Source organism: Leptinotarsa decemlineata, unplaced genomic scaffold (genome assembly GCF_025532065.1).
Source record: "Leptinotarsa decemlineata unplaced genomic scaffold, Ldec_3_MD MMD2_tig00026314_RagTag_RagTag, whole genome shotgun sequence".
Lineage (NCBI taxonomy): Eukaryota > Metazoa > Arthropoda > Insecta > Coleoptera > Chrysomelidae > Leptinotarsa > Leptinotarsa decemlineata.
The window spans coordinates 6,704,004-6,725,446 of NW_027412684.1; positions in this window are offsets into that span (position 1 = coordinate 6,704,004).

A 21,443-nucleotide genomic window follows, 5' to 3' on the forward strand; every position below is an offset into this window, starting at 1 on the left:
AACGTTTAAAGTTCATTTCTTTAGATTTATTTACTGCCAGTCTTCAAGCATAGCCCACTGACTAATAAGAAAGTTTTTTTTTCCTGATTCAGAGGAATCGGGCAAATTTCGGATATGCAGTTGGTTAGTACCTCGTTCATTTGATGGAGTGGCATTTTGTTGTTCGCTCCAACTTAGGAAGGGAAATGAAATACTCTGATAGATTTGCGATTTTCAATTATGGAATATCATTGACTTTAGGTCGATGATGGCCACTATCTTGCAGTGATGAGTGGCTAATGAGCCCGAAACCGGTCTGCAAGTGTGCCCGTTCCAAAATTGAAAGTCAACTCTCTCAGTTGTATTGCCAATTGCATATGCAGAAAATTTTCTGTGAAGATTTCTACACTAACGCCTGTCGGATATAATCCAAAGCCCTTCGTGGTATTAGCAAGGGGAGTAGTTGTTTTCTGATAGGCGTCAGTCCATTCAACCTACTATGTAGGTTTATTCGAGACTGGCTTGAACGTTTAAAGTTCATTTCTTTAGAAATAAATAATAATAATTGCATAACAAATTAATCAGAATCACAACCACTATTTTCTTCTGCAGTTTCGAAACTAGAATCTCCTAAATTTATAATCAGATTTTCCGTAACTTCGCCAATGAAAGGTACCGCTTTCAAAAATTTTTCTTCCCACTTTTTTGCGTGATCATAACGCTTCTTCCACTCTTCAGCACTAAGTTCGTCAAAAAAAGTTGCACATAAATGTTGGACAGCCCTTACAGGAAAAGGCAAATTTTTTGTCCCACGTATTGCGTTAGTGATGCCCATTCTAATTCGATGTGATTCAAATCTGGGTGGTAGGGAGGTAATCGTAAAACACTATGGGCATGTTGAGTTGAATTTTCATCTATCTCGAACGTTTTGAATTGTGACCGTTGTCCTTTTGAAATGAGCCAAGCTAGTCCTTCATTGGGATTATCGTTCCATCAAGTATCAACGGTATGCAAAGCATGAATGTATGTGCCATCCATATATACAATCGTTTTGTTTAATTGTATGTATGATAACATGTAAAAAAGCTATTCTTAATTGACGAATATCATGTCTCTCCATTAATATTTTTCTATTTGTTTTCATTTTTCTCTACTTTACGAAGAGAATCTTCTCTGTTCTGTTCTGTAACAATTCTTCGAATACTTTTTACTGAACCACGTATTGCAGCAATCACTCATTCATACAACTCATCTAATGGAAAGTTAAGTATCCCCGACGTTTTTAAATATGTTAGAAATAACTTCACGAGTTTGACTATTTAAAATATGCAATTTACTTTTGAACTCCATCACTAATTGAATACGGTCTTGAATATGGATGTTTACGGTTCGAATAATCTAACAGACTGATAACAGATTTCTACACATCTACTGCACATCTTGAGGGATGGGCTTCCCACTGACCACGGCTCAGTCCGTCAGCTGAAAGTGAAAGTTGATTCAGTAATATAACGAGAGTTTGAAGTACAAACTGAACAGAGAATAGTGTTTTTTGTATGATTTGATGTTCATAGAAAAGTAGTTCTTCAGAACGTGTTTTTTATTTCGTGTAATTCAAAGTTTATATGAAAGTAGTTGTTTGGAGAAGGTTTTTTTCTTTCATTTTGCATGATATACACATATTTGTGGGACGTTTACTTTAAAATTAATTGCGTTCATCCATTTTGATATAATGATGGAGAAGTAAAGACCCAAAACATTTCCTTCCCAAAAATTAGTCTCTCCTAAAAATATACCCCTCTCAATTTAAACAAGATTCCTATGACTGGGATTAAATCAAATAGCGAGTAGATTTAACTCAATTGTGACATAACTTCGTAATTTCATGAATGAATTGAGTGATCCATCTTGAAATGTCATCTAGTTTGGCGCTGAAGAGGCAATAATGCAAGTGTCTCATTCCGAAACATTTACGACCGCTATTGAGGATGACAATGACACCACTATACAGTGCATTTCTTCAATGTCCCCCCACTTTTATTTTTTGAACGGATCATCTCAAAAAATTGAAATTTGTGGACATGAAATTAATGCATGAATAATTTATTTTGAAGTGAAATTGATAGATCAACTTTCAAGATGGCGACTGGGCGCCTTCTGCAAAAAAAAATTAAATGGAAAGGGGGTCTTGTGATACATCTTTTTGAAGCTCCTGACAAAGGCTTCACAACCCTAGAATATAATGGCAATATTTTCATCTACTACAAAATGGCGGAACTTTTAATAATTGTCTGAATTCATCGACATTTAACTACATAATATGAGGTAATAAGCTTGAGGTCATTTCAGAAGATGCTCGAAATGGTTGGTTGCTTTGAAGTTCTAGACATATGAACCGCCTATCCGATATTTCACGCCAAACATTTTCGAACACAGTAACGTCAATATCTCTAAAAATATTTATTATTCTCTGCCGAATATCCAAAATTGAAGCAAGTTTAGTTTCGTAGTATCCAAATAGTTTCTTACTTGTCTGGAGTAATGTGGTGGTGCTCCATCTTGTTGGAATACAATATCCATATCAAATTCATTAGGATTCGCTTGGACGATTTCAGTGATGAGAGGGTCAACAGTAGTTTCCAGCATATTCAAATACAGTTTACCTGTTAAATTTTGATCAATAAACAGAGGTTCTATAATATGGTTTTCCAATATTCCTGCCCAAACGTTAATTTTTTTCTAGATATTGGGTATGCGTTTCCCGGAAAACTTGAAGGTTGGTGTCACTCCAATAACGGAAATTTTGTCTGTGAACATTGCCGTTTGAAAAAAAATTTACATTCGTCACTAAAACAAATATTATGGAGATAGGTAGGATAACTTGCAATGGTTTCCGTCATGATTTCGCAGAATTCTGTTCTTCAATCAGGGCCATCTTCAGTTAATTGGTGTACCATTTTAATTTTGTGTGGATGATACCTATTCCTCTTCAAAAGTCTCCACACAGTAGAAGGAGACACCTAACAAACACTCGCGACGGAATAAGTAGACTGTTCAGTATTCACTACCATTTCACCAATTATTTGCAATTTGTTGATCTTTCGGAATGGACGGATGACCTGGGGGCTTTTTGTTATGTACACTACCAGTAATTGTGGATTTGGATACAAGTTCCCTCAAATATTTTCTATAGATAGGACGATTCAGAAAACATTCATTGAAAATCCTTTCGATCTCGTGAAAGTTACGCGTCGCACCGTAAATAATAATTGCTTCAATTTTTTCTTCCAATGGACGAGAGTTGACCATTTTAGAGATTGTTGACATGGCACCTTTCTACTAGTAAAAACGAAAACTAAATGAGAATATTCTAACTGAACAATGAAGTTTATTGTCGTACTGACAATTTTTGAAGTTTTTATAAACAAAAAATAACTTAACAAACCTTATCGGGTTGTTGGAATTGCTATATAGCAAATAAAAAGGAATTTTTCTAGAAATATCGATATTAATGTGTTTGTTTTCAGGAAATTATTGAATGTTCCGCCATTTTGTAGTACGTGAAGATATCGACTTCATATTCTAGGGTTGTGAAGTATTCTTCAGGAGCTTCAAAATGATGTGTCACAAGACTTTCCTTTCCATTTAATTTTTTTCCCAGATGGCGTCCAGTCGCCATCTTGAAAGTTTCATCTGTCAACTTTACTTCAAAATAAAGTATTCATGCATTAATTTTATTATCCCAAATTTCAATTTTTTGAGTTGACCCGTTCAAAAAATAAAATAAGATACTATCAAATATATGAATATTGAATTATACGAAAATCACTTTTTCCATTCAGTTCATACTGCAAACATACTCGTAAGTGATTTTTTCTCTTACATATACCATATTGTGTAGCAATCCTGTGATTAATATTCGAATCAATTCCATAACGACTATTTGGGGTACAAACTGAATAGGAAAAAGTGTATTTTATATAATTCAATGTTCATACAAAAGTACTTGTTTCGAAAGTATATTTTTTTTCGTGTAATTCAGTTTTTATATGAGAGTAGTTCTTTCGACAGAGCTTCTTCTTCCAGTTTGAGTCTGAAAGTTACCCATCTTTGTAAACAGTTTATTTTGAAATTAATCGATTTCTTTTCTCTGAAAGATTCCCACATATCTTTGTATGAGGATGGAGAATTGGAAATCCAAAACCTTTCTTTTCCAAAAACTTAATTCCTCCTGAAAATACACCCCGTTCAATTTAAGCATATATATAATTTGTTCATCGAAATCGAAGCTGCTTTTAAGGACTTCCAAAGATTGTCTGTTTTGGATATTTATTGACACCACTATATTACAAGATGTACAGACCATGCAGATACAAACTGGAGAAAAAATCTATCTGAAACACTGGATACCATCGAATATATGAACATTTAATTATATAAAAATCATTTTTTGCAAGTAAAATTTTATATCAATACATATTTATACAGTTATACTTTGTTCCTGTGAACATTCAGGCTAATTTAGATTTTTATTGAAAATTATATGTTATAAAAGTAAACCATATCCCAAGTATCCCACAAAATTTTCCGGTTTTTATGTCAATTAACAACTGAGCAAGAGCAATTGAAAATGAGATCGCCCGCGATACATTTTGACGTCATACCAAGCAACGAGCTTCGAGCGGTGGCAACCGGGTCTGTAGTTGGAGATTATGAATCGCTGCCATCATCGCGTCGCCAGCACTCACTTGTCGCCGAGAGTCGATTGATGTGACGTCAAGCTTGACCACATTCAACTATTAATTTGAGGGGGAAGATAAAGAGTGAAAATTCAGATTTTTTGTAGATGTACTATTTGAAACATAAACTTTCAAATAATGAAATAAAAAAAAAGTTGAATGAGCCCTTTATCTTACAAATGTCTGGAATTCAAAATGAATGATTCAGACGGATTTTTTCTTGTTTGTAAATAAAACCACCTTGGCATGATCTGGACATCTTTGTGGTATTGATCTATTTGATTACTTCCTTCCATTTTTTCGGAAGTTTATCACTATCTGTATAATGATGGAGAAGTAGAAAACCCAAAGGATTTTTCCCCAAACTAATCCCCATTTCAATTTTAATTTTTTTTCAACTAGAACATCGCTAATAACGTTCAAGTATTTATTAAGAAGTACAGTCATCATTGGTGGAATATTTGCAGTAAACATACATGAACTCGCTGCAAGTTCAAGGTCAACCTGAGGCTCTCAGGCCAAGGGTAAATGAATGAAACCAGTTATCATAAAAGATCTATTGAGGATATATTTCAAATCGTAAAATTAATACATGTCGTTAAACGTGAAATCGTAATTCTTCATCTTCAGCCATGGTGTTTGTTGTGTGGATGATATCCACCTGATTGATATCTTGGATAGTTGTGTTTTGGGTAATTGTTGTATTTTGGGTAATGTTTGGAACCAGTGACGACGGCAGGGATGATCATGAGCGCTGCAATGATCAGCATGAAGAGTGCCTGCAAAAAACATAAGGATGGAAGCCATTTTACATTTGAGCAATGAAATGGATGAAACTTGCATGAAATATATATTTCAGGGTTATGAATTCATCACATAATGAGATGATATGTTGATTTTTGAATTGTATCAAAAGTGATTTTTTCTTGATGTTTTTGTGTTTGCTCTCAAAAGAGCCGATTTTTATTAACCCACAATTATGAATATTTCAGATAATAGAAGGTTAGAAACCCAAAAAAACATTGGGAAATACCGACTCCTCCACAAAAATAATGTCTTTTGAAGAATGTTTTTTGTTTCGTATATTCAAATACCAATACAGGAGACTTGTGTATATGAATTGAAGGGGTTATATTTTTTAGGAGTGATTAATTTTTGGGAAAGAAAGTTTTTGGCTTTCTACTACTCCATCTTGATACGAAAAAGAAGGATGAGGAAGTCTTTCAAAGAAAGGAAGGAAGTAACTCTATACTTTCTTTCAGTTTGTGTCTGAAAGTTACTTCTTTGCATGATCTACACATCCATGTATAGAGTTACTTCCTTCCTTTCTTTGAAAGACTTCCTCATCCTTCTTTTTTGTATCAAGATGGAGTAGTAGAAAGCCAAAAACTTTCTTTCCCAAAAACTTGTGTATAATAGTGAATTGTGGAGTATTGATCATATTGAAAGTCATCAAAGAGTCGTTAAATTGCAGATAACATGCAATTGAATGTAGATCGTGTTCTCTTCGCTTGTAAGGGTCTAAAAACTGTATCAGCTCACTCATGCCTGTGTAGACATAAAATTACATGTTGCATGAAAAAATGAAGCGAAAATATGAAGCAACTTTGAGATTGTTAGAATTTCAATATTTGCTTCTTTTCTCAAGCTAGGGCAAGGATGTCAAACTTATGATTTCAAACAGATTATTGGACCGGCTTCAATAATTTTCAAATTATTTTCTAGATTAGTTTTTTCGGATTTGCTTTTTGCATAATCTAGTGGATTATTGTCTAACGCATAAAACAATTATCTCTCTGAATTCTTAGTAGAATATAAAAATTCTCAACGATACAAAAAATTACGTTGGAACAAGGCAAAGTTGAAATTTCAGGTTGGAACTGAAAGTCGTTAAGAATATAATACAGGACTTCAGTAATTTTGAAAACTTTCCAGAATCTTGAGCTTGCAAAATAACACAAACAAGTGGTACTTGATAGTATATTATTTACTGAAACAGGACTTCAAAGTTAGCGAAGTGGAAATTTTCAGAAGTAGTTATTTGTGTCATTTACGAGGCTCCTCAAAAAAATGTGACAAATAATGTTAACAAACCTTACCCATCAATGAATACAAATTCATTTCACAAACTGCACCGAAAACGGTTTGATGTCCACAAACTTTATTTCCAAAAATACCACCAATAACATACTGAAAACGTTTTCAGTATGTTACGAGAAAGCTTCAATTTTCATTACATTCCTCCGTCATTTTCAACTAACCTAGGTGTTGAGGATTAACAATAATAATATATGTCACATTGTTGAAAAACATTTAAAATCTTAACTACTTTCCTAAAGACAGAAGGTTTTCCATATTTTAACATTTCGAAGTGATTTTCTCTGTTCTATAACTTGTTTGAAAGAAATGTTGATGCTGAATAACATCAGGTTTTATGAAATTGAATTATGCAAGCAACTCTGGACAAAATTGATGAATTATGTTGTGGTTTTTAATCATGTTAGGTACTTTCTTTCTGAATTACCCATAGAAAGAATAAATAAAGCAATGATAATATTATACAATCAAATAACTATCAGTAACCACCATTATTTTATGTGGAAATCTTACTGTTCTTCATAAGAACACTTTTAATTCGAAATAGAAAATTTTACTCTGCCCAATTCCAACTATAAAACTTTTTTCGTAATTTTCTACTGTTTGAGGGTTATTTATTGTATGCATGAAAGAACAATTTGTGGAGATCATATAACAAAGAAAAAGCAAAAAAAAAGTTTTTAGAAAAAAAATTGAGCCAGTCCGGCCGAAAATTCTCATTAAAACATAAAAAATCAATTCATAACTCAAAAACTAGAATGAACACCATACATATGAGAGTGATCCTAATGATTTTTGAGAAAATGGATTTTTCCAACGTCGCTGACTGAGCAACCCCGAATTTAGTCTTTCTTCTACCTATCTCTTGATTTAAAAGTTGTTTTTCATACTATTTTTAGTAAAACTTAAAACAAGTTACTCGTTTTTAGTTTTAATTTGGAAATATGTAAAAGCTTACACAGCCTACATACATTTTCGTACTGGAATTCACATGTTAAACGGTAAAATCGCTTTATTTTTTAGCTTCACTAGATTCACAGGAACGACAAATCATTTAGATCATATTCATTTGGAAAAATTGTTTTGGTAGGTTTTTTCCACAAAGATGCCTATCTCCAAATGAAAGAGTTCTCAAATAGTGTAGTTCGAGGTGTATCAAGTTGAATCTCGAAGCGATGAGCAGTGGTATTTTGCAGCATACTTTTTAAAGTTGAGTTTCATGTATAGATGAATGAAGGTTAAACAAAAACTTCTACATCCCTACACCGATGTATTTTTTTCATTTGTAATTATTTCATTGAGGTACAACTTCGGAAGGTATACTTGATAAAATATGAAGTCTCAAAATCATTTCCGATGAAGCTCACAAAGTATTAGCGAAGAAGAAAATTAATAAAAAAAATTAAGAATGACTCTGTATCGGTATAACTCATTTCTGCATCATTATTATTGTAATTTGAATTGATGCCAGCCTTGATGAACTATTTTTCAGTTATATCAACAAAATATTTTAATGAGCTCAATCGATACTAAAACGAAAAATGTATGATCCACAAGACTTACCCAAAACTTTGCCATAATGATGATATATGCAAATTATCTTTCGAGGTATAATCACCAGAAGAACTGAATGTTGTTTATATCTTAAATCGTAAATAAGCTGGTATTTATATGATTCTTAGGCACGCAACAGGTGGAATCGTTTCCCGTTCTACCTCCTGCTGTGTTTTTTATTTTCCAAGAAAGGATGCGCTTCAAGAATGTTTGAATTAGCTGTTGAATTGAAACAAATATTTGGCAGTTACAAATGTTACAATGTATGTTTTTCATTAATTTTTTTATTGCGATTTCTGAAGTAATTACACTTCAGTGGATTTTGTCACTTTATTCACATCAACAGAAATGTGGAAGAAGGTCGCAAATAATCCAGGGCGTTATTCTCCACATGCACGAAAAACTCTGAAAAAAATCCACAGCACCATCTTGATGAGGACTTAAATCAGGTCTTGAATCAGAATGAAAAATCGATATTAATAATTTGAAGAGTTTCAGTTGCAAAATCAAAACCTTCGGAACAGTTACAATCCTGGTTTGTAATTCTAGTATACCACAATTTCCACAACCATACTAGTTGCCATGAGTAAAACATGTAAGTTGTTGATGATAGTCTAACAACAACTTCATGTTCGTTGAATCCCAAACTTCTGACAAGGGCGGTTTCAAGTGTGAGTTTTTCATATAGAAAATTTTTGCACATGCTTTTTATCTTTACAGCAATAGGATTACGCTGAAATTATTTAAGTGGTTTCGAAGTGTTACCCCTCGTCAATGCAGGACTGATCCAACCAAGAAGCAGCGCGTCCAGGATTTGAATGATTTCATTGTAGGTTTACCTCGTATAAGTTAAACTCTGTTCTTCTTCTCAATTCAGGTATTTGTTCACGAACTATCACTACTTCAATGTAATTGAAACAATTCCTGTCTCAACGAAGGTTTCATATATGCGGTCGACTTACGATTGAAGGTTTCTTCTGGTTCCTAAATTCGATAACGGTTTGAAACCGCATACAACAGAATGCATGATAGGGATAAATCCCTGACAGTTCAGAACTGTACGAAATTGTACGGTGAAAGTAACTCGAAGAGAAATCGACCAATTTTTCGTCACTGCCGAACAGAGTTCAGCAGATAAGGGGAAGAAATTATCCATATTAAAGAGTGAGGGAAATTTGAATGGCGAACCGTCGCTGAATCTGAGTATTTATTTTTTCATTGACTTCTAACGTCAAATTTTGAGTAAATTTTTATGTCAAATCTGTGCAGGGTAAGACAGATTGGTGTGGAATTTGAAATGGATTCAGGGAGTGATATTACGAAATGAATTTGAGTCCAACATCTATACGTCGACAAAACGCAAGATCTGCTAAAACATCGCCGGTGTCTGTGAGAGTGTGATGGAGAATCCGAGACAGTCGATTTCGCGTCGCTCACAAGAACTCGACCTTTCACATATCACAACTTGGTGAATTTTGCGTCGTGACCTTAGTCTGCACCCGTACAAAATTCAACTGACCCAGGAACTGGAGATAAACGACCATGGACAACGACGTGTGTTCGCTGAAAGGGCCTATTTCTGGATGAATGAGTACGTGAACAAACGAAATTGTCGACTTTGGGGCGATATCAATCCACATGAGATCCAAGAGCGTTAATGCATCCAGAAAAGTCACTGTTTGGTGTGGATTTTGGGCTGGTGGCATCATCGGTCCATATTTCTTTGAGAACGACGTTGGCCAGGCCATCACTGTTAATGGCGAGCACTATGGGTTGATAATTACCCATTTCTTTTGGCCAAATTGGATGATCTGGACAACAACGACATGTGGTTTCACAAGAACGGCCCTACGTACCACACAGCTCATGCCACATTGGATATTCGCATGAGCGAGGAAGTGATGTTAAATGGCCACCGAGATCATGCGATTTGATCCAGTTGGGCCTTTTCTTGTGAGGTTTTCTCAAGTCGCAGGTGTGTGCGAATAAGTCACAAACCACAGCGGTCCTCAGAGCCAACATGTAATACCATCGATCAAATTCAGCCTGATTTATGCGCCAGAGGTCTAGAAAATTGGAAGTTTCGAATGCGCTCTAGACTTCTAGATACGCCAATCAGACTGTTTCGATTACTTTTTTAGAGTAAAATTGGTGCATGACACACTTTTTCCCTGTTTTGGGCTCTGCCAAGCAGATGGAGCTGTATAGCTTGGCAGAGCCAAGCAGATGGAGCCCAAAACAGGGAAAAAGTGTCTCATGCACTAATTTTACTCTAAGAAAGTAATCGAAACAGTCTGATTGATGTGTCTGTTACCATTTCATGGTGGTTGTACGGCTTCAGTTTCAGATGAAGGCTGCATACTATCGGTATAACTTTAAGAAAATTAATACCAGACATACACTAATAAAAGGTAATATTCCGAAACCAGCCTGTTGGTGATAATTTGTTTCCGTTGTACAACGAGAAGTACCAATATCTATAGTGATTCTCTCTGCCGGATGTAAATATACAGAGTGGTACAACGAAAAGTATGCACCTTGCTTTTCTCCTTTTTTTGTAACTTAACGTAAAAATGCTCGGACAGGTCGATTGTGCTTTTGAGGGGGACACATTTTAGATGTATTTGACTACCTGTGCCTTCAACCCCCTAGCGAGGGTGAGTAACAACCCTGAAATTTTAAATAGAAAGTGGGGTCGTGTGATATATCATTTGAAAAGGCACAAAATTATCTTTCCAATGATACCTCATTTGTTGTATTTCACACAAACATGTACGTATTATGAAGGAAAACAACTACAACCCAGTACTTTGAAATGGGTAATTGCTTAGTAGAATCCTACTTCAGCAAGTGCTGAAAATTGGACCCATTTGCTTTCATACAATGATACAGATTTTGTTCAAATCTATTCCTAACATTCTGTAGCATATCAGGTGTTATACTTCTGCACTCTGCTGTAATTCGTTGGCGAAGATCTTCTATGGACTCGGGCTCCGTAGCAAAACATTTATTTTTCAAGTGTCCCCAAAGGAAAAAGTCTACAGGCGATAAATCAGGTGATCTGGCAGACCATTCGATGGGGCCTCTCCTTCCAATCCGCCGTCCAGGAAAATCTCTCACCGGAGCAACATAGTGAGGAGGTGCTCCATCTTGCTGGAAATGAAGCCGATCATCATTATGATTTTGGTCATTTACAATTATTTCTGTTATGAGAGGATCAATTGTATCTTCAAGCATGTTCAGGTAGACCTCACCAGTTAAATTCACAGGAATAAAAAGTGGCCCTACGATATGACTACCTAATATGCCACACCAGACATTGATTTTTTTGAGGGTGCTGGGTATGGACCTCTCGGAATAAGTGTGGGTTACTGTCATCCCAGTAACGGCAATTATGCCTATTCACAGCTCCATTAAAAAAAAATGTACTCTCATCGGAAAAGCACGTGTTGAATGATAGGTGGGAACATCAATTAGTAGCTGGCTCAGTTGTTCTCAAAATTGCAGCCTTCTATCAGGATCATCTTCATTGAGTTTCTGTACTAATTTAATTTCGTACGGATGAAATTTATAGGCTTTTAATATCCGTATTATGGACTAACGGGAGACACCTGAGGCTGCAGCAAGCTGACGGATACTTTGAGTATGATCCAATTCAACATGTCCCAAAACAGCGACTTCCGCTGCTTCATTTCTGATCGGTTTCTGTGGCTGGTGTTTCACATTACAGAGATATCCGGTATCGACAAACTTTTGGACTAACTTGGCAACGTACGAATCAGTCACATTTTTCCCGGGATGACTGTTATTAAAGAGGCGAACAGTAAGTCTAGCACAACTATTATGTTGATAATAAAGTTTAACAATTTCAACTCGTTCAGTAAAGTTGAAATAATTTCAAAACCAACCGAACTGAATCAATGAACTTTTGCCTAAATTCTTTTTGTACACTTATCTGCTGTTGTTATTTGAACCAAAAAACGCACGAGAAAAACTGAGGAATGTAGTAGTGATAAAAATGCCGTTTTTTCCGCATTTTCATTAACACCAAAAATATCGAGTAAATGTTCTTGCTTTTTTATAACTATTCAAGTAAATACAACAAATTAGGTATCATTGGAAAGATAATTTTGTACTCTTTCAAATGATATATCACTCGACCCCACTTTCCATTTAAAATTTTAGGGTTGTTATTCACCCTCGCTAGGGCGTTGATGGCACAGGTAGAAAAATACATCTAAAATGTGTTTCCCTCAAAAGCAAAATTGACCTGTCCGAGCATTTTTGCGTTAAGTTACAAAAAAAGGAGAAAAGCAAGGTGCATACTTTTCGTTGGACCACTCGATTTGTTTCCCGATTTGTTTAGGCATGCTGAGAGCAATCAATATTTCAAATTTATTCTATAGTCTATTTCAAAAGAGTGTAGAGTAATAAATCATGAAGTGTCATAAAATTTGCCTGAATTTCGTTGTCGTCCATGGGCGTAGGCAAATCTTAGGATTATTAAACTTAATAATTAAAGTAAATTAAAAATTACAGACATAGATAATAATAAAAGGCCATTTTTGGGAAGTAATTTGGTCTAAAACTAAGTACCTACATGTATTTAGGTAAGTAAAATTTCTTAAAAAAAGATTAAGATTAATTTTAGTGGTTCTTGTAAACTTATTTAATATGCAATTTGGGTTCATATACTTGAGCATGATTTCTCAAAAAAGGGTTAACACTTAGTTCCGAGGTGCCATGTCATTATAATAATCCCTTTTTGACCCTGCCCACCAATCATGCAATACCTATTAAACCCAGGTAATTAAGAAAAAGGGTTTAAATATATTGTAATGGTGTCTTAAACATTCGAGTTATAATAGTAATTGTTACTACACCAATTAAACGTACAGTGATATTGTGATATAGAAATAGTGAAAAAGTTATAAAATGGGGACATTTACTCCAAAGAAGAGAAGTGTAAAAAATTCTCCGCTATCTGTTTGCGAAAAAGTTATAATTTTAAATGTATATGATTGCATAAAACACGATCACCCTAGTTTGTCTGTGCAAGAAAGTGTTGAGCGATGTGCCCGAATGACTGGAATTGGACAGTCCACGATTTTTAAATTATTGCGAGAAAGAAATATATCAGGCCAGGTAAGTCCATGCAAGAGAAAATCAGGAAGACCAATAAAAATCTTAGATGAAGACACCAAATGTGACATTCGAAGAAAAGTTCATTCGTTTTATTTTAAAAAGGAAATACCCACTCTTGAAAAAATATTTATCGAGATAAGCCAAGATAACGATATTCCTTTGATATCCAGAAAACTTTTATGGAAAACTTTAAAAAGTATGAATTTTGCCTGGGAAAAGCACAATCGAAAGGCACTATTACTGGAAAGTGATGAAATTGTTTGCTGGAGACGAAAATATTTGACAACTATAAAGCAGTACCGCAGAGAGCAAAAGAAAATTTTTTATCTTGATGAGACGTGGATAAACGAAGGTTATATAGTCAAAAAAATGTGGCAAGATAAAAATATAACAAGTTCTCGCCAAGCTTTCATAGAAGGCCTTTCGACGGGTATTAAAGTGCCTTCGGGAAAAGGGAAGAGGCTTATAATTGCTCACATTGGAAGCGAAGACGGATTTTTAAAAGAAGGTTTGTTAAGCTTTGAGTCGTGCCGGACGGGAGATTATCATGAGGACATGAATTCGGATGTCTTCGAAGACTACTTCGGGGAAATGTTAAAATTTCTTTCAGCTGATTCGGTCGTGGTTATGGATAATGCAAGCTACCATTCAAGGCGCTTAGAGAAGGTACCAACTTCAGCTTGGAGAAAGCAAGAAATTATTAACTGGCTGTCAAATAAAGGTATTCAGTTTGAGACGAATTCAGTAAAGAAGGAACTACTAGCCATAGTAAAACAACATAAATCTCGCTTCATGAAATATGCCGTAGAAGATGTAGCAGAAAAGTATAAAGTAACTGTGCTGCGCCTACCGCCATATCATTGCGAATTAAATCCTATAGACCTTATATGGGCACAAGTTAAAGGATATGTTGCAAGGCACAATACCACATTTAAAATGAAAGATGTCAAGGTATTGTTTGATCAAGCCATTATGGAAATCACATCAGAAAACTGGCAAAAAGCAATCCAGCATGTTTTAAAAGAGGAAGATAAAATGTGGGAACTGGACAACTTGGTCGATCAGGTGGTTGACCCTATAATTATAACACCAGGGGATGATGACAGTTCTTCGGATGAAGACTATACTGATGTAGAATAATTTAATTGAATTGTAAATTACTGTAGCGGGATAAGCAATCTGGACAGAGACCAGTGTATCAGTGACAGTGACACTTTTGCTTAGGTTAGGGTTTAGAATTAAGGGTAGTCTGAATAATTATTTTCTCGGAAGGTTCTCGAAAATTGTACCTAGTAATCTCTAGAACATTCAATTAGGGTATAAATAGAGTGTTGTTAAACGTTAAGGGAAGTTCACAGTTTTAGTATTGTTCAAGTGTCAAATTGTAATAACGTATCCAGTAAAGTTCTTGTCGTTTTTGTGAATAAATTGATTTAAAGTCCCCACAAGTGTTTCAATACGTAAAGTTCGTTCGTGTGTGTTTGTGAGTATTTCCCGATTTCGGTTCGTATATATTTTATTGTTACATTTTATATTTTTTTAATAACACTGTTCTGCTGTATTAAATTTTTATTTACTTTAATATAATTTTTATGAATGCATATTCTTTTGGCAATTATCCCACTAGCGCGCCTCTGGCTCAGTATTTATCCGTCGATAACAATGGACAAATCCCTTAAAACAGGGTGATACCTACCTGCTCTTTATGAAACGACATAACTTTGCAATGCGGACTAGGGAAGTGACAGAATTTATTGACGGATCACCCTGTAGCGCTTTTGAATACTTAATGAGATTTTATTACTCTACACTCTTTTGAAATAGACTATAGGAGTTTTCCCATCAATAATTTTTTGCCATATCATTAAAAGTCAAACAAACAGCACTTTAATATTATTCAATTTATGTAGCAAATATTGACAATTGTGGGTTATAAATAAATGGTAATTGTGATAATTTTAACATACCTAATGTAAATTATACGTTCTCTCGGAAATACCGGAATTAAACAATGAAGTATGGAAACTCCTCTCTTCATTATTTTTCAATGGTTCAGAGCTTTTTATGTCAATTCATGATCACCCTACTCACTCATGTAGTTATACTATGCGTTTGAGTCAAATGGTACCATATACGCACTAATCTAGTTGATATTGATTCATTAGGTGTAGAAGACATTATTTTCTACATTGGTTGCCTAGGCGAAGTTTGAATCTGTTGAAAAATTAATTTTTCCGTTAATGAGAGCTCAAAAATATAGTATACTGTGTGTCAAAATAACAATCTCCCTTCCAGAGTTTAATGTGCTTCATAATGAGATTTGGTAAAGATAAATGGTGAAGAGAAGGAAGTTTTTGTATTTTTCCATTCTCCTGGTTCGTATTTTCAACTAGAATACCCTGAATTTCCTAGGATGTGATATTTTTAAACTTCACTTTTAGAGTCACTTTCAATATTGCATGTAAGTGGCCATGATCGGACGTAAATCTAGTGATCTGAAGTGAAATCAGAAAATTACAATCACAAAGTTCGAGTGACTAGATGATATATAGGAGAAAAACAACTCAACAAAAATATATTTTGTGTCTATTATTTTTGTCCAACAATTTCTGAAAAAAAGGCTGCAATGAACGAGAAGATTACTATAAGAAATTTGGCCACTACTTATAAGCTTATGTTAGTGCAAGAACTACTTATTGGACTTGATAAATTTTGCAAAGCTGAACTAACAAATTACTGATTCTTTCAGTTTTGTCTATGCGTTCTCACAATAGTTCCAATATGTTTTCAGAATACCTATTTGTTCTAGTTGAAGCATCTTCATAAGAATATGACATACAAATTTCATTTCCGAATATTTTGTTATGAGTAAGTATTTAGCTTGTTGAAAATATTCACAAAATTAGCGTGGAACATTGGAGAAATGAAAATTTTGAGAAAAAATATGCATAAATGACTTGATTTCGACTACTTTCAGTAAGGGAGCAGCAATAGATAGCTGTTACTTGGTGAAACTAAGAAACACGTCAATCCCACAAGTCTCTGACATAAGGTACCTAGGAATCAATATTGATTCTAAACTTACCTGGAGCAATCATATTGAGTATATAAAATGCAAGTTTAGTACACACATATTTCTACTCCGTCAACTGAAAAACACACTCTCTCTTGAAGTCTTGAAAGTGGTACATTTCAATTCATTGGGGTGCTACATCCAAGGCACAAAAAATATTCGCCATTCAAAAAAAAGCAGTGAGGTTTTTAAAGGCGGTACCCCTGAGACAACACTACAAACCACTCCTTGTTAAAATTATTTTATATACCACTGCATTGTCTATTTGTGGAAAAATATTACTAATATTACTACTTGTGAACACTCTCATGACTATTGTACTAGAAATAAATATAAACTAGAACAACCATTCACTAGATTATCAGAGTCGCAGAATCATCCGGGATTGATGAGTGTCAGGCTCTATAATGCTCTTGACGACAATGTCAAATTTGCCCCTAGCTTACATTCCTTTGAAACTAAGCTGAAAAATAATCTTGTGCTGAAAGCACACAACTCCGTTGACGAATTTCTGTAGAAATGAACTTCTTTTTACCGATTGTTTTAAAAAATCAGCTGCTTTTAACACGTTTTTAAGTATAATGGTTCTAGTAACAGAAAAGTATGTACACTTTTCTGTTTACAAGTACTATCTTCTGTTTACAAATACTCCTTTTTGACTCTGATAGTCTAGTTTTAATGTTAGGTTGATTGGTGTCTGTCTTTGTTAAGCACATCTGACGTATTTCCTAAGTTAGTATGTTAGAATATAGGCTTCTGTATTGTAATTGAACACTTCTTCAACTAATAAACTTATTGATTGGAATGAGAGGTCGTCATTTTGAGTCTGATTATAATTTTGAATTCCTGATAACTTGTTCGTATAACATTTTGTTGTATTTTTCCGAAATGAAAAGAATACATGGTGTCCATTCCTGAACTGAATTGAATATTTCATGTTCTGTTTTATCTTCTATTTGATTTGGAGTCATCTAATATTGTTATTGAAAAAGTTATAGGACTTTTATCATTCTTCCCAAAGTAACTTCCTAAATAACAGAGATCTGATGTCACAAGTATAAACTACCAGTTGTCCGATGCTTCGCCCGCGTAGAATTGGGTTTGTCACACAAGTTTTATGACTCACTGCGCATCGTACCCCGTCGTCTTATAGTAGACGCGACGCGTAACGGCTTACTGCGTTGCGTCAAGTTAATTTTAACGTGATAATTTGTAAACGATTCGTCCAAATTACTTAGTATAAAAGACAAAGTTTATCTATATTGAATACCTAAAACGACAATTGTATCAATTTTCATGATAATTTGACAGATATTCTAAAATGTGCATTGTTAAAAAAGGATCCAATTTAATTGTATTTATGGCTCAGTATTCTGCATATATATATAGTGACTACCACATATGCTATCGCGGACTTCATTTAGAACTATTCAAGGTAAATAATCTTATCTGCATGTAACTCAAACGGTATATGCAGCGCACGTCATAATAGCTCTCAGTGAGCAAGAATTTTTCCGACTTACTTAATACTTATCGTATATTGTGACCAAAATTACACAGAAACTTTGTAAATTGTAATCCATATTTTATTATGATGTATAAGCTGTATTTATGTAAAATTTCATTTGAATCCGTTCAGTCGTTTAGGTGTGAAAGAGCCACAAACATACATACATCCATCCTCACAAACTTTTACATTTATTTTTCTGATTGATTTCTAGCTCGAGACGCTAGAAAATGGATGAATCAATGTATGTTACAGTCACACAATTTGGCAGCTGCAATGGTACTGAGTACTTAGTTAATTACTTACGTCATAATTTATAAAGATGTGAGAATATTTCAGAACCTGCTGTACCAAAACCATAATCCATCACTTCCTTCGGCATTATACTAATTGAAAGAACTCCATAAATCTGCCAATGTCTCTCATGCCAACGCTGAATGGTTTGTTTATAGAATTGCAAGATATGTTTTGAATTGTTTCTTTGCCGTGTGAATCAAATCATCATTGCCCAAGAAGAACTAAATCAAATATAGTTATTCAATACAGAGTTTCAGTTTAGGTTAACCCAATTTCTATTTTATTCAGAGATGGATATTGACTATAATTTATTTTCAAGCTGCGCGACATTAGTAGGTATCACAATACTTCTTATTCATGAATTGGCGGCATAACGTTCAAACAATGCTGTTATTTGATTCCATTTGTTGTATTTTCAATTGACAATAAAGTGTTTAACTACGTTTTTTAATCAAGAAAATCCATGAGATATTGATATTTTTCTAAATGAAACAGAATAGATATATGGATTGATGTACTATAAAGTTTTCAATGAATAACAGAAATATTACATTGTAATTATAATAATCAGTCTTATAGCCTTATAGTTTATTGAAAAAAATTCTTACAATTCTAGAAATGCAGAAAAAACAATCAAGGTACCTATATAGAATTTGTTATCGACCTTCCTTGGGTATTTTCACCTTCCACAATCTGAAAAAATTGAAATTTATGATGGAGAACCTTTTAATTCACTCCGAAAAATTACTACGTAAAATTCAAAGTATCTTTCAGAAAAAAAAAATGTTTCATTTATAGGTAACTTGTCGTATTCAATGATTTCGCCTATCAAGAAATTAGCTGAGAAATAATACAAATATTTGTCTTAACGTTTCGGAGGCCTCCGTCTTCAGAATTGGAAAAAATCTAATACTTTCTTCTTTGGTTCGCTTAGTTTCCAAGCATCCTCGACAAATATAAAAGAAGTTTTTGAATGTGAAATGAGTCAATATCGTTGATTGACTTTTGAAACATTCGATGTAGTACACGGTGTTTTCTGATCTTAGTTTGTTGCACTTTCATCACTATCCATATATTTCTTCAAGACGGATAGCCAAACGATGTATTTCTACGGAGCTGTTTGAAATACACTCTTGTAAAGAGTCGATCATACTTATACAATAAAATACATTCATGATTTGAATGTCAGGTTGAGAGGTTCACTTTCACCTGAGGCTGGAACTGAGGAAGCAACTAAAAGGCTGAAACTAAGACCAACAGCTCCTTCCAGTCTCATTTGCCGTTTATGTTATTATTATAAGCAAAAGATGATCTATAATTCTGTTTTGGAGCTACAAATACACGTAGTCTATCTTTGATATAATCTCGATGTTCATTCTCATACACTTTTAATGGTCTTGATGTTTCACTAATGTAACTTTTACCTCAGGAACAATGTATCTCGCAACTAATTTTTTTTTGTTTTTTATTCTGTGTTTTTGGGTTTTGTATGTGTGAGTATAGCTCTCAGTGTATTTTTAGAAGTTCTAACATCATATCTATTTCCCGTGGTAGGTGAAAAACCCAAAGAAGGCGATAAAAACTCTGATTCTCTTCACAAAAATGTTCACTTTTCAAAAAATCTAGTTGTACAGGGAAGATTTTCTAAGAGTTTCTAATACATTTATTGAGTTGTTCTGGTTTTAAATAAAAAGATTATTAAGTTGAGTCCCACTTTCCCCAAATTCCGAGGATATGCTTTGTGGAACGTACGAAACTTTGAATCAAATCTGATGGTTGATTTTAAAGAAAGGAATAAAAAGACTATGAAATATAATGATTCCCCCAGCGTGACGCGATGTATAATTTGCGTTGATCAACAAACATGATGATCGAGTGCTATCTAATTTGGCAAAAAGCATTGGCATGACAGGTTTTTCGGATTAAAATGATTTGTTGCTTTGGAAATACCATAACTGGACAACAAAGCCGGGAATTTATACCAATAATTAATAGTAATAAAAATATTCAATATGATCCCACATAGCAATAGATATTCCAGGTATATTTCATGAATATACATTTAAGGATATTGTATTATGCTATGAATATGCCATGGATATATATATCTTCTGGAGAATATTCCCTGGAAGTGCTCCTGGCGAACCTTTGATATATTTTAAGAATATTCCTTGGGAATATTCTTGGAATATCTTATAATATTCTTAGAATATGTAAGGTATATTCTATTAGGAATATTCCAGGAATAGAACCCGAGGAATATTCATAAAATATTCAGGATATTCTTAGTTTATTGTAGGAATATACAATAGAGAAACACCATAGAATATTCTTTAAATATATTTTATGAATGTTCTAGGAATATTTGGAATATTCCAAGAATGTGACGAGTAACCGCTATTAGGCATGTATATATTGCATTTTGATGCAAGATTCACACAAGTAATAAAACACATAATATTCATAAACAAATATATTTTAAAAACAATATACACTGAAATATTTGACGTTTCAACCAATATTAAAAATAAAAAATCTAATTTAAAATATTTATTCACTGAATAGAATATTCCTGAATAATGTCATATTACAAAGATTAGAAATGTATTCAAATTAGGATGTTCCTACTCTCAAACAAATGTATACTAAAAAATATACTAAAATAACAACTCTGTGAATTATTAATTATATTTATTAATTAAAAAATAATAAATATATCATTTCATTGAAAAAGAAAAAATGTATTACATCAAGAAAAAGGTTAGGTTAGGTTTCTCACTTAAAAAAGTAAACCCACAAATGAAGTATTTAAAATGAGTGGTATGATGGGTTCTTCAATGAATTTTACTTACTTAAAGTTATCCAAACTTTGCTCACCAGAATAGTTTTCCTTATATTTGTCCAACAATGCATCAGCCAGTGTTTCAATGGTAATACCTGGAACAAAATGTACATTAACGTTCATTATCACTATTTGAAAGTGGCACAATAAAACTGGATTAGGTTACTCATGAACATTTACAACATTTTATGACTTGGAGAGCAACTTGCA